This window comes from Petaurus breviceps, unplaced genomic scaffold (assembly GCF_028583685.1).
Source record: "Petaurus breviceps papuanus isolate PSGF00001 unplaced genomic scaffold, PetGlider_PUasm1.0 490, whole genome shotgun sequence".
NCBI lineage: Eukaryota > Metazoa > Chordata > Mammalia > Diprotodontia > Petauridae > Petaurus > Petaurus breviceps.
In genome coordinates, this window is record NW_027186352.1 from 14,583,593 (window position 1) to 14,598,312 (window position 14,720).

General features: G+C 41.7%; 1 protein-coding gene across 2 annotated transcripts in view; it reads left to right on the plus strand.

The window, feature by feature from the left end:
- Positions 1–14,720, plus strand: part of PRKG1 (protein kinase cGMP-dependent 1) — a 1,429,727-nt gene that overhangs the window by 295,396 nt on the left and 1,119,611 nt on the right. The window lies entirely within an intron of this gene.

A 14,720-nucleotide genomic window follows, 5' to 3' on the forward strand; every position in this document is an offset into this window, starting at 1 on the left:
ATGATCTTCACATCAGAGATGTTAACTAGCCCTTGTGTTTACTAGTATTTTTTAACTCAAAATATTAGAGCTACTAAGCTTTTCTTCACACACCTAATTCCCACTCCCAAATCCTATCCCAGGAGAATTGTAAGCTCCTTGAGGGAAAAGATTGTCCCATTTTTCATATACCTCTTGCTTGCATGGTTCGGCTACTGAACAAATGCTTGGCAGACCTCCTTAGCACTCATTTGGGGGTGACACCCCTAAGGCATTGTCTTTGGTTCACTTCTCTCTTGATAACCTCCTCAGCCCCCATGAGTTTTAATGTCTTCTCTGTGCTGGTGACTCTGAGATCCATGTATGGAGCTCCAGTCCCTCCCCTGAGCTCCAGTCCCATGGCATTTATTACCAAGGCACATTTCAAACCGAACATCCCAGAGACATCTCAACATCAACAGATTCCAGACTGAACTTATGTTCTGCCTTCTCCCCCAACCCTTGTCACCTTCCAAATTCCCCTACTCCTGTTGAAGGCATTGCCATCTTGCCAGTCTCCTAGGTTCATGACCTTGGCACGGTCCTCTCCCGCGCGGCTCCTCTCCATCACCTCTGGCCATCATTTGCCTGGTCTGTCCATTTCTTTTCCTCATGGCTCCCTTTTGCCCCATCTCTATGCTCACAGCTGCTGCTTTAGCTCAGGCCTTCCTCCCTTCTCACTTAACTTGTCTCAAATTTCCCACTGCTTTAGCTAATCTTATTTAGTGCTTTTCTTTAAAAGTCCCTAGAAAGTACTTTTCTGTAAGTGAAATTCTGACCATACCACTTCCCTACTCAGTCAGATCCATGGATCCCTGTTGCCTCTAGGATCAAATGTAATAAATTCCTGGTTTTCGCTTTTAAAGTCTTTTGCAACAGGGTCCCCACTTCTCCCCTTTTCACACTCTGCAATTCAGCCAAATTGGTCCCCTCTTTGTCCTTTATGAGTAATATATGTCTCCAATCACACTTTGCATGGTCTACCCCCCCATGCCTAGAATGCACTCACTCCTCACTTTTGCCTCCTAATACCACCATCTACATAAAGCTCTTCCCAATCTCCCCCAGCTGTTCATGGTTCCCTCTCAAACCACCTGATCCTCCATCAATGTCTTTGTATTTAGGCTCTTTTTCCTTATTAAACATATATTTAAATAAATAACATACTTATTACCTTCCCTCATAGAATGTGAGCTCCTTGGAAGTAGGGATTGTTTCAACCATTTCCTCTGGTCAGGTGTACAGCATGTGGCAAACACTTAAGTCACTGATCAACTGAGTTCAACCCTTTCATTTCATGAGTGAGGAAATGGGGACATAGAGAGTGATCTGGCCAAGGCCACTCAGGCAGTGAGTAGCATAGAAGGATTCAAACGAAGATCATCTAACTCAGGTTCAGTGTTCCTTCTGCTTCACTTCCCTTAAGCAAAGCCATACCAAGTCCACTGTTCTTGAATGGGAAGAACGCTGTTCTTCAAGGTGTTGCCTTGGCTGCCCTGTTTTCTAGCACTCAATCGAAACGATATTGGGCTAACAACAGGAATCTGTGTTGGTCTCTTTGGTTGTCAAGGTCCCTCTACATCCATCTTTTATTTTTTCTGCCGCTGTTCTTGACAATAACTTAAGACTCTTCTGGGGACACTGTCACACAACCCCACAAAGTGACTCAGGCTGTCAGGAGGTCTTGGTGAGGTTCTCTTCAGTCATCAGTGAAGTCAATAAACACAGGCTCTGAAGGCGCAGGCCTGACTCCAAGGGCACCATGTCTGGGGACAGGTGTGCACACCAGCCCATCTTGGAGCAGCTTGCTGTGCCAGGAGCTTCATGGCATCTGAAGGCAGAAGGCTATGATTTATCAGCGATAACATACTTAAGCTGAACCTCCATACCAGTTTGCCGGCAAAATTCACCTTATGGTCTTTGGATGAGAGTCACATTAACCAACACAGAGATGAGTGACTTAGCAGTGGGATTGGTTCTGTAACCCTTTACTCTAATAGGGAATTATGACTCATTACTCATGAAGCAGCTGCTTACCAGGTAGGGCATGCTGTTCTTGCAATGGCAATGGTCTCAGTAAGTACAGGAGGGTAAATGTTATGTGTGGTGAAGAATTTTCTGGATTTGGTATGTGCAATTTTTCTTAAAGCTGAACTCTCTGCTACTTCTATGGCAAAGCTCAGACCTTTCATAACCCATAGGTAAGTGTTGTCCATCCATAGGTAACATTTGAAATGTACAAAATGATTAGCCAAAGGATGCTTTGTGACAGAGAAGAAAGCCAATGATAATAATCATAGCAGACATCTAATAGGGAAGTCAAGAAGGAAGGCAAGAAGCATTTATATAGTGCCTGCTCTGTGCTAGGCACTTGTGCTAAGTGCCTTACATGTATTATCTAATTTGATCCTCATAACAACTGTGAGAAGTTAGAACTTTGTGTATTACCCTCATTTTACAAATGAGGAAACTGAGATTCAGAGAAAGGAAGTACTTTGCCCAGGGGCATACAAGTAGTGAAATATCTGAGCAGGATTTCAAGCCAGCTACTTTGGATTCAAAGTTCAGTGTTTTGTTCACCAAGCCACAAGACAAGCACATGTATTGCCAACATTGATCAGTCATTCTTGACCAAAGAATCTAACAGAATAATAACAATAATATTAGAAATTTACAGAATACTTTCAGTTTTTCAAAGCACAAAGATATTATCCTTGATATTTATCTCAGCACTCTAAGGTAAGTCATAAAGTTGTGATCATGTGATCACACCCATTTTAGAGATGAGACTATGGAGGGATCTCTAGGGAGATGGCTTCACCTTTTTGTAATTAAGTTAGGCTCCTTGGCTATTCTGGTTAGAAACTGAACTATTGGTCTTATTCAGAATGCTATTTTTCATATTAACTATCATGCAATAAAACATTTAAAGTAGAAATTGTTAGAGGCACAACACAATGGCTTAATTTGCCATTCTCCTTTGTCCTGCCTCCCACAAGGGACCTCTTCCCCAGGCAGCATGATTCATCTCCATTTTTATGAACTTTTAGTCTCAAACCTGTTTCATTGTGACGCTGCTCTGCTAGCAGTCATAAACACTGAGGAAGACACAATAACTTTTCTCCAGTGACAGGGAAATGAAATCATAAAAGATAATGAAGAAAAAGGAAACCTCAAAGCAAGAAGGGGCCAGCAATGAGAGACTGGGTCAGCATAGCTTCTAGACCATTTACCAATTAGAGCATCTCAAATTTCAGAGTTTGGACAAAGCCTTGATGACCATTTAGTGGAACTTCTTCATTTCACAGACAAAGAAACTGAATTAAAGAGAGGTCGAATGACTTGCCCAATTCTCTCAGTTGGCCAGTATTACCAACAAAACTTAGGTCTACAAATGTCAATTCTAGCATCCTTGTGAGAATCAAATGAGATAATATTAAGGCACTTTGTAAACCTTAAAGCTCTGTAAGGAGTGGTAGCCATCATTATTTTAAATCAAATGCTCTAACTTGAAATTAATTAATTTTAAACTTATGTGAACAATTTTTACATTAATCACATTGTTTATGTTGTTATGTATGCATGTTATGTATGACTCTTCACAACCTCGTTCAGGATGTTCTTGGCAAAGATACTCGAGTGGTTTGCCATTTCCTTCTCCAGCTCATTTTACAAATGAAACAAACAGGGCTAAGAGACTTGACCAGGGACACAACAATAAGTGTCTGAGTTTAAATTTGAACTCAGGTCTTGATTCCAAGCCCAGCATTCAATTCATTGTGCCACCTAGTGGCCCTTATTAATGACTTTACTGTGTGCTTTTTCATTGTAGGAGTATGATACCTTAGCAATTGCCATTGTGACCTTGGGACACAGCCTTTTCTTTATCAAGTTGGCCAAATGGGCTATTATACATTTAGACAAAAAAAATGTCATGCTTCTTACAAATCCCTGACCTCTCTCCCCGCCCCCAAAAAAAATCTTTCAGGGGTCTTTGTTGAAAGTAAAGGCAAATCATTTAAGCATTTTAGGATCCCAAAATCTAGAGCTAGAAAGGCTTCTATTAGAGGTCACCAGACTAGAGATTTAGGACTGGGAGGGACGTTGGGAGAGCTCCAAGCACAACCTCTTGATTTCACCTTTGAGGACTCTGGAGTTCAGATAGAGGAGTGACTTGTTCTTATGCGGGTAATAAAACCCATGAACCAGGGAGAGGCACAGTGAATAGAGCACCAGCCCTGGAGTCAGGAGGATCTGAGTTCAAATCTGACCTCAGACACTTAACACTCACTAGCCCTGTGTACTTGGGCAAATCAATTAACCCCAATTACCCTGCCCTCTCCCCTCCAAAAAGCAAAGAGAGAGAGAGAGAGAGAGAGAGAGAGAGAGAGAGAGAGAGAGAGAGAGAGAGAGAGAGAGAGAGACCACAAACCGGGATCAAATAAGCTTTGCCATTGTTTCTGAAATGGGTGAGTGGAAATGTACAGTCATCTTCTCTTCCCTTCCCTCTCTCACTATCCCTTTAATTTTTTGTACCCAAATGCCCCTCTCTGATCACTACTACTCTCTCTATATTATTTCCCTCTTTAGGAGGTGAGTTTCTAAGGGGCATGGACTCTTTGCTTTAGTATTTGTATCCCCCAGATTTTGCTCAGTGTTTTGCATATAGTAAGTGCTTAATAAGTGCCTTTTATGTGTAAGGTGTAAGTGGCACAGGCAGGATTCCAAGCCATCTTCTGGAGCTACAGATGTGCCCCTATTTCCCACCTCATTAATCTCTTAGATTACTCAGACTGTGAATAGAAGCTTTTTCTCTTATTGGGGATTTTATAGTATTTACAAACAGTTGGGAATAAAAATGATTACTTGGATTTTAGCTTGCTCACTCCAAAGTACCATGGTGGGCTCTGAGTAAGGAAATTGAAACTCAGGGATGCCAAACACACTGTGAGAGGGGAGTCTGCTGAAAGCTACCTGGGTGCTTTTTGTGAGCAGCTGCCCAGCAGGAGGCAAACGCAACCAAGCTGAAGAAAATACAACTTGCTAAATTTAGAGAATAAGTCTTGCAAAGGCCCTCTGCAGCCCCTTTCCAAGGAGCACCGCCTACTCACAGATGTTGTCTTTCCACGTCTCATTCCAGTAGATGAGGGCAAGCATTTGCTGTTTCTAATTCTCCAGTCTAAGACAAAGTCATCTGAGAGTAAGCATCCTTCCTTTGCTGCCATGAAACTTGGATCCTCTAGCAGGGTCACTGTACAAATCTACATCGAGTGCTATCCTTGGTGCAGATGACAGATCTGTTGGAAGGGACTTTTCGGGAAGTGTTTGAACTGCTTGAAGGTAGAATGTTGGCCATGTTGTCTATACCCCCAGCCATGGACATTTCACAAATACTTCTTGGATTTGATCTTGGTGATAATTTAATCTATACTCTTGTTTTATAATTGAACAAATTTGAGTCTCAGAGAGGGAAGAGACTTCCTGAGTTATAGATAGTATATGGAAGAAGGATTTGAATACAGGTCTCCAGAACATATTTTTTTTTAATCGTCATGTTCTCCAAATTATACTACATCACTGAGGATCATGGAACCCCATGACCTCAGAAGTTTCTCATTTATGGATGACCCAGAGGTCTACATAGAGATATGAATTCAAAGTCACCAATTTACAGATGAGGAAACTGAGACTCTTGCCCAAAATGACACAGTAACTGGCTGACCTGGGATGCAAACCCAAATCCTTTGACTCTGAATCCAATTGTTTTATTATTAATAATAATAACTTTACACATATATCTCATATATAACTATATATCATGTCTTATATATTGTCATCAATTTGTTTCAGTCATGTTTGACTCTTCACGACTCCATCTAGAGGTTTCTTGGTAAAGATACTAGGATGATTTGCCATTTCCCTCTCAAGATCATTTTTTACAGATGGAGAAATTGAGGCAAGCAGGGTTAAGTGACTTGACCATCTAGTAAGTATCTGAAGCCAGATTTGAACTCATTGTGTCTCCATTTTTAGCTGTACTGTCATATACATACATGCATACATACATATGTACAAGCACAAACATATATTACTATTTAAATATTTAGTAATTTTGTTACTTCTATAGAATAGGTAATTTATTTCTCTTAAGAGTTTTTCAGTTCTGAATGGACCACTGACATTCCTTCATCTGGATAAACCACTGGCAACTGAACATAATATTTGCTTTCTTTTGAAATTCTAGGATTTTAATTTCATGTATTTAAAAACATTCTCAGAAGGGTTCAGTAGGCTTCCCCCATACTGCCTGAGTAGTCTTAATAACAACAACAAAACTTTAGGAATATTTGCCTTAGCTTATTCTTTCTTTGTAGTTCATGAGATCACAGATTTAGAGCCAGGAGGAATTTTAGGAACCATTTATTCCACACCTCCCTCTAATTTACAGATGAGGAAACTGAAGCTTAGAGATTGTAGTGGCAAGCACCCCAAGAGTCTTCAGGGTTTGCTGGCAACACAGGTTCAGAGATCTGCTTTGATAAAGGAAAGCAACTCAAAATGGGTTGACAAGCTTACTTTAATCAGTCAAACATATGTATTGTTTACCTAGTTCAGGGGAAAAAGGTCAGCACCCTGAACTTCAAAGTATACAGACAGAATTATCAAGACAAAAACAGATCAAGTAGACAGATTTCCAAACTGTCCAACCATTACATCCATACCAAACAACATCTGGGTTTTTCAAAGCCGGGGGGCTCTGGAGAACGGCTTTCCAGAGTTTCATCTGATCAAATCACAAAACACTTCTCAAAGTGAGCCCCAAAACAAAGCTACACATGAGGGCTTATATAGCCTTCTCCTGGCTCAGAGAATGTAACAACTTTATTGACTCACTGGCCAATCAAGAAGTATCTACCGAAAAACAAGCCTCCCACCCCAGGCTCCAGATGCACTTTAGCCTAGGGGCAGGGGAGATCTTTAAATTTGCATTCCCATTACAGAGATGTTAGGGTACTTGCTCAGGATCATACAGTTAGTAAGTGCATGAGATAGCATCTGAACCCAGGTTTTCCTGGATCCAGATCATCATTCTTTCCACAGGCTCATCTCAGTTTCTGTAGATGAGAAAGTCTAACAGATTATTACCTGATAGTCCAAAGTTTAGTGATACTCCCTTTGTTCTTTTATTCCTGGTCCTCTGATGATGATAGGTTAGAGCAGTATGGCATAATGGGTAGTGTCAGGTAGACATGAGTTTGAATTCCACCTAAGACACTTACTGGTTGTATGACTCTGGGCTTCACTTTCTTCATCTGAATAGTGAGGAGGTAGGGTATGATGGCTTCTAAGATTCCTTTCAGCTCTAAATCTCTAAACTGAAATGCAACCACTGACTGATATAGGGAAGGATGCTTCAATGTGAATTCCTGAGTCAAGTGCCTCAGTATCCTTATTTGTAAGTTGAGGGATTAGCCTCGATGACCTCTAAGGTCCTTTGCATCTCTAAAGCTATGCTTTTTGATTCCTCAGTTCACAGGATTATTGTGTCTAAAGGATTTTTCTGAGCTTTAGGGGCAGCTTGATGCATGTTGCCTAGCAAGTGGGCTTTAAGGTCTTGGAGAGAGACTGGGTTGGCACACACTGTCAAGCTGTGTGGCACTGGGCCAATCACTTAACCTTTCAGAGCCCCTGGCAGTTCTCTGAGGGCTTGAGTGGTCGAGGAAGTACACATCTGCATTGGGAGAGGGCATTAACTCAGCAGGCATTCCCTATGCCCATAAACTCACAGCTCTGGTCCAAAGAACAAGAGTAGCTGGCATTTTCATGCCATTTTAAGGTTTGCATAACACTTTGCATGAATACATGGTCTTTTCTGAAGGATGCTGAGAAGCTGGAGATCATCTGGAGGACAGTTGGGATGGTAAAGGCTCTCAAGTCCCAGTTCATGTTGTGTGACGATCAATTGAAGGAGCTGGGTTGGTAGGTAGCCGAAGGTAGCCTAAGAATGAGAAGACCTTGTTGAGGGGAGAGCTGTGATATCTAGTTTTGAGTATGTGTAGGGCCCTTATTTAGAAGAGACATTAGTGTTGGGTCAATGGGCACCGAGAGAAGAGCTTGGGCCAGTGGGTAAAAACGATAGATAAAGAGAGAAGTAAATAAAGCAGCATTTACTTTGTGCCAGGCACTGTGCTAAGTGAAAGCAAATAAGACTGTCCTGTCATCTAGGACCTTATGTTTTGGAGGAGGAAAGAGGCTGGTTCTGGCTTCTCATCTGGCAAATTTCCTAGCTGGGAGTGTTACCTCCATGTAGAATGGGCTAACTCAAGCGGTGGTTATTTTCCCATCACTAGGGGTCTTTAAGCAAAGGTTGGATTGACCACTTGTTGGGTATTCAGTCAAGAGAACATTTTTTGTGCTGATTGGACTAGATGGATGCTAAGTGTTTTCAAGCTCAGAAATGTTGCAATTCTCTCTGTTCCATCTTACAAGGGACTTTGGATGCTGCCAGTGAAAAATCCCAGAATAGTTAAAAGTCACAAGGCCTGGCAATAAAATGTTTTCTGTTGCAGTTAGGCCAAAAAAAATGATGAGGCTCTTCCAATTCTGGGATATTCAGAACCAAAATTAAATGTTAACAATGAAGAAAGTTGAATATGGATTGTTAACTCATTCAGTGGAAAAGCCAGTTGGTAGGCATTTGGGGCATGAGCTCAGAAGCAGAACTGTATGATTTCTAAAGTCATGAGAGATGATATCAAGAGACTGACCAGCTGCTCAGTAGAAACACCAACCAATAATTAAAAATAGCCTTGAAGTTTTCAGCCAGAATATTAGGCCTTTTCTAACCTCTGAGAAGATGCAGCTTCTTAAATAGCATCTGTAACCCAGAAACCAGAAGCAAATAATAGAATTGAAATTGAGCAAACAATGTCAGAGCAAGCCAACCTCAGGATTTTTTTTTAAAGAACAAACAGGAATAGAGAAGTAACAACATTTCACACCTTCGACCACCAAACAACACATTAACAGATTTGCACAGAAATTCCAGATGGGAGCTTTCCAGGTGCACCGTTTATAGAAGACACAGTATGAAGAGATTGTCAGGTAGGGATGGGTGAAGTGGGACAGGAAACATGCCCAGCCAAGCAGCTCAGGTTTGAGGTTAGCCAGTTAGCTTATTTTAGGTGTTTGAATGATGAGTAGATATTATTCTCTCATTTTCAAAAATCCATTTATAAACCTCCTGTATCTGTTTATTGCTTAGGGAGTTCAGGTGGGATGGTGCTCCTCAGCTGCAGTGAGATCATCTTCAAAGGAAGGCAGGGGACTTAGCCTAATGTTTCTGCATCTCTGCTACTTCCCTGTGAACCTATGACACATGGGAGAAATACCTAAGGGAGTGTATAAGTGGTTAGTGGGATTGATGGACCACGTGGCTTCTCAGAGTCTTACCTTCCATCTCCTCCCCTCATGTCTGAGTCGTTGATGGGTTGGCAAGGTAGAAGAGCCATTGGATCTGTTCTGTTTGGCCCCAGAGGGCAGAACCAAGGACAGCAGTTACAGGGGCCAAATATAGGTTTGGGGGTAGAAAAACTTCCTAATGATTAATGCTACTCAAAATTGGAGAGTTCCTTTGGGAGGCAGTGATTTCCCCTTTGTTGGAATTCTCTGGAAGCCTAGATAGTGGTTTGGAAGGCAATGTGACAGTTTTTAGAGTATTGGACTTGCCATCAGGAAAAACTGGTATCAAGTCTCATCTCACGCATATGCTGTCTGTGTGATCTTGGCAAGTCACCTACTCTCTCTGAGCTTCAATTTCCTCATCTATAACATGGGGTAAATAATAGCATCTTCCTTATGCCTTTGTGGTAAGGACCAAATGAGAATATGTGTGTACGTATATATACATGTATGTGTATACACATGTATGCATGTGTCCATATATCTATATATACACATTTTATAGATATAGAGACACACATTTATATGACTATTAATGTATCATTGTAGAGACATGCATGGCAGAGATTCATGTCTAGGTACAGGTTGGATGAGATGACCTTAGAGGCCTGTCAAATTCTCTTATTTTCTGATTCTAGCTGTATAAAATATGCTGCAATCACATCAGTTCTTTGTGTCAAATGAAGAACCTGAACTCTTAAGGGGTGAGCATTAGTAGGAAGAAAGTTTCTCTTTCTCTCTTGTTCTTCTAGAAAATAATATTCAGAAAATAATGAGTAAAATGCAAAGGATCTGGGCAGTTGAGGGAGAGTTAGGGAAGAGGATAGAGTTAATTTAGTAAAAACCCAGTTTGAAGAGGTAGCAAGGCATCCTGAATTTGTAGCCCAATTTGGAAAGGAAGTTAGCAGCCATAGTAGCAAGGAGAGGGGAAATCAGCCTGACTGAGATATAACAGGATAGTGCAACTAGAAATATCCAAAGTTCTTCAGGGCCCCTGGAGGGCAGATTCTGTACTAGAAAATGCCTGGTCTTGAAAACCTCATGGGAAATGTCGACAGAGAGATTGCATTACCTCCTAATCACAACCAAGTTTTACACTGAAACTACTGCCTGTATTATTGTCTGCCTAGCTTTATATATACTTCTACCTGGGGAAAGGTGTTTCATTGTACATGAGAAGAAGGGCCCAGAGAGCATTTCTTCTTGTGGTCAGGGATCAAGAGAAATTTAACATAATTTCTTAGAGTTTTGAGTCTGTTTCATTTTTATCTTCGTGTCAACTTGGCACATAGGAGATGCTTCCTAAATAATTGCTGAATCATTAATTTCAAGGGGGAAGCTGTAGCCTTTAGTACTATTAAGCCCTAGATTGGGCTGCCATGGGAAGTGATGCCTTCATCCTCACTGCAGGTCTCCGAGCTAAGGCTAGATGACCATTTTTCAGAGAGATTGGAAAGACAATTCTTGGTTAGATACAGATGGGGTGAGATGGTTTCTAACATTCCTTCTAGTTCTCAGCCTATGATTTTAGAGGCAGTGTGATATGGCCAACAAAAGACAGATTTGATAGCCTGGATTATGAGTCAGAGTATCTGGGACTAGGACTTAGACCTCAGCTGGGATACTGAGGTCAATTCTAGGAACCTGATTATAGAAAGAACATTGATAAGCATCTGGAAGAAGGTACTAATGATAGATAATAATTATAATAGTAACCCCAATAATAAACAATGACAGTAATAAGCTGCTTTTATTTGACTGTATGTTTTGCAAAGCACTTCACAGGCATCTCATTTAGTCCTCACAAGCACTCTGGGAGGAAGATACTCTTCTAATTCCCAGCTTTTGATGTGTCTGAGGCCCACATTTGAACTCAGGACCTCCCGACTTCCAATCCAATTCTTTCTCCACTGTGCCACTTACCTGCCTAACCAGGAATCACCAGGGTAGTGAAGGCTTTGAGGATGATGCCCTGTGATTCTCAGTTGAACAATGAGGATGTTTAATATAGAGACTAAGTAATAGGGAAAGCACAGTGGCGATCTCTAAGTATTTGAAGGGATGTCGTATGGTAGGAGAACACTTTTTGATGTGCCTGTGCCCAGATGAATGGAACATTGGCAGGAGTTTGTAGAGAGGCAGGTTTTGGCCCACTGGAAGGCAGGATTTCCTAACAGTGGCTGCTTTCCCAAGGTGGAATGGGCTGCATCAGGGGTGCTTGGGGTCCCCTTGGCAGAAGGCTACAAGAAAGGCTGCATGACCGCTTGTTGGGTATATTGTAGACCGAATCCTGGTTTAGGAAAAGGTCCTCCACTCTCCCTCTGAAGTGCTGTGATTTCCTAAAATGTGGGGAGTGCAGGGTAGGGGTGGGAGGAGACGTCACATTTCCAAGTTCTAAATAGCAGGAGAAATCCCAAGCACTTTCAGTGGTCGGGCCCCTCCTGCTGCCGCCCTGTCCTGTTGCTATTCACACGTCTGCCCACCAGGATTGGCATGTGGCTCTCCTCCCCAGAGGGGATTCAGGAAGTGTAAATGGGAACAGCACAACTACCTTGCACTGAGAATAATGAGATCCTGAATCTTACCACCTTGTTTGTGAGCCAGCAGAAAACTGACCAGGATGAGGTTAGCGAGCCTGGCGCTCAGACTTCTTGCAACAGAACAGGAGGCAGAATGATTGCACCTTACTTTTTTAGCATCTGTATTAATGGAGGACAGAAATGACAAAGATTTGGGGCAGCTAAGTGGTGCAGTGAATAGAGCACCAGCCTTGGAGTCAGGAGGACCTGAGTTCAAATCCAGCCTCAGACACGTAATACAAAAAAAAAAAAAATAAACTAGCCATGTGACCTTGGGTAAGTCACTTAACTCCAATTGCCCTCCAAAAAAAATGACAAAGATTTTCCTAAATCATTTGTCTACCAACCTGAGGAATGTAATGGAGGGAGGCAGGAATGGTGACTGAGGACAGAATAGCAGATTTAGCTTCTCAATTGTGAACTTTTATTTCATTGTTCTTGTGAGATTTTAGTTCTTAAGTCTCCAACAATTCCCAATAGGTAAAGCTGGTCCCTGGAGAGGAAGTGTGGATATTAGTGGGGTATAATGGGAAGACCCTACATTTGGAGTCAAAAGGTTTGGGTTCAAATCCCAGGTCTGCCCCTTACTACTGAGAGACCTTGGGTAAGTTAATGAACTCCTTGGCTTCAGTTTCCTCATCTCGAAAATGAAGGGGCTGGATGACTGATCTCTTAGACCCCTTCCCATTCTGAATTCAAGATGCAGTGGATGGATACTGAGACAAACAGATAATTAACACAATGGCAACCCACAAGGGCCTTAATGAGGGGATGTTAATGAGTCAATAAGATTTTCATAATTCTGCTCAACAATGAGATAAATGGAAACAATCCAAAGCTAGCAGCACATGGCCGCCTTCTTGGGAGTCCTCTTCTTCCAGGCCGGCTGTGGTATGTGTCTATAATCCCTGTAATTGGGGAGGCTGAGGCTGGTGGATTCTTTGAGCTAAGGGGCTCTGAGCTGATGTAAGGTTAAGGGGATTGGGTGTCTACCCAATACAATAGCATTTATCTGATGCCATTGTTGCGAGGACTAGATAGAATCGTATATGAAGGGTGTCTACTTTTCAGCTGCATTATAGAGATTCATGCCCAGGTATAGTTTGAACTATGTGACCTGTTAAGAGGTCCTGTTAAGCTCTTTGATTCTATGATTCTAGCTGTGTGAGATCTGCTGTAATTACATTAGCTCTTTATGTCAAATGAAGAGCCCTAATTGTTAAAGATTAAGCATTAGTAGGAAAAAAAAAAACAGCTTATCTTTCTCTCTTGTTCTTCCAGAAAATAATGCTCCCCTCCAAAAAAAATGACTTTGCATTACAGATAATAATGAATAAAGAGAAAAGGATCAGGGCATATGGGGGGAGGGGCTGTGGAAGAGGGTAACATTAATTTGGTAAAAATACTTTCTAGGAAGTAGCAAAAGATCCTGAATTGGCAGCCCAACTTGGAAAGGAAGCCAATGGCCATAGTGGCAACAAGAGGAGAAATCAACCTGGTGCTAACTGGCAGTATTATGAGCCCCCATAGAAGCGGGGACACCAGGTTACCTAAGGAGGGGTCGATGACCCAGGTCCAATATGAAGCAGGTCAATGCCTCCATGTACATCAGCAATGAGATTGGGTCCATGAGTGGCTGCTGTACTCCCAGACTGTATAGGGCTGTAGATAGGGGGACTTACAAACAAATAAACTTGAAATAAAAAGGCCTCTTCAACATGCATTCCACTTCTTTTCACTAAGTGATTCCTAGACAAGCTTCTGCATCATTTCATTCACCTGGAATCACAACATCATGGCTGGCCCAGTTCACTCACATTTCTAGGGAGATAAACACAAGAGAACAGTCTAATTTCTGGCTTATTTATACCTCCATAAAATGTCCCCTGGAGTCCTGCTTTGGGCTTCCCTTTGGGTCTGGCTTTCAGTGCATCAGGCTGATTTTAATGCCAGTCACAAAGTGTTTGTTCCCTAAGGACCAAGATGACTTTGTACTAATTCAGTATTGTAACTTGTCTGGCCTTATTAGGCCTAAACCCTGAGGGATGGATGATGGTGAGGTTTCTCTCCAGTCTGATGGCCCTGAACTTATTCATCGCCTTTTTGACAAAATTCGATTGAAATTAGATCGTATTTGTAATAGAAACCTTTGTGAGATCGCAATAGTAATCATTCACATTTATGGAAAGATTTGAAGATTTTCAAACCTCTTTATGTATATTTATATCTATCTTCATCTATATGTATATATGTAAATCTCCATATCTCCATATCTATCTCCATCTATATAGCTATCCCTACATCTATCTGCCTATTTATTTGAGATATCCATCATTTGAGATTCACAACAACCCTGGAGGTAGGTATTATTCTTATCCGCATTTTGCTGACGAGGAGGCTGTAGGTAAGAGGTTTGCTGGGGTCATCTTTCTACTAAATGGCTGGTTAAGATTTAAACCCAGGTTTTTCTTTCCATGCCCAAGGCCAGAACTCTGTCCATTATGTCTTTAAGATAACGGGGCTTGTAATGGCCAGAGCAGGGATTTTTCCCACATGCCACTTTCTAGACAAGCATTCTTTTGGGCAGTTTAATTCAGCAAGTCCTTATGAAGTTCCCACTGTGTGTCACACACTGGGTTAGATTAGAAATCTTATCTGAGA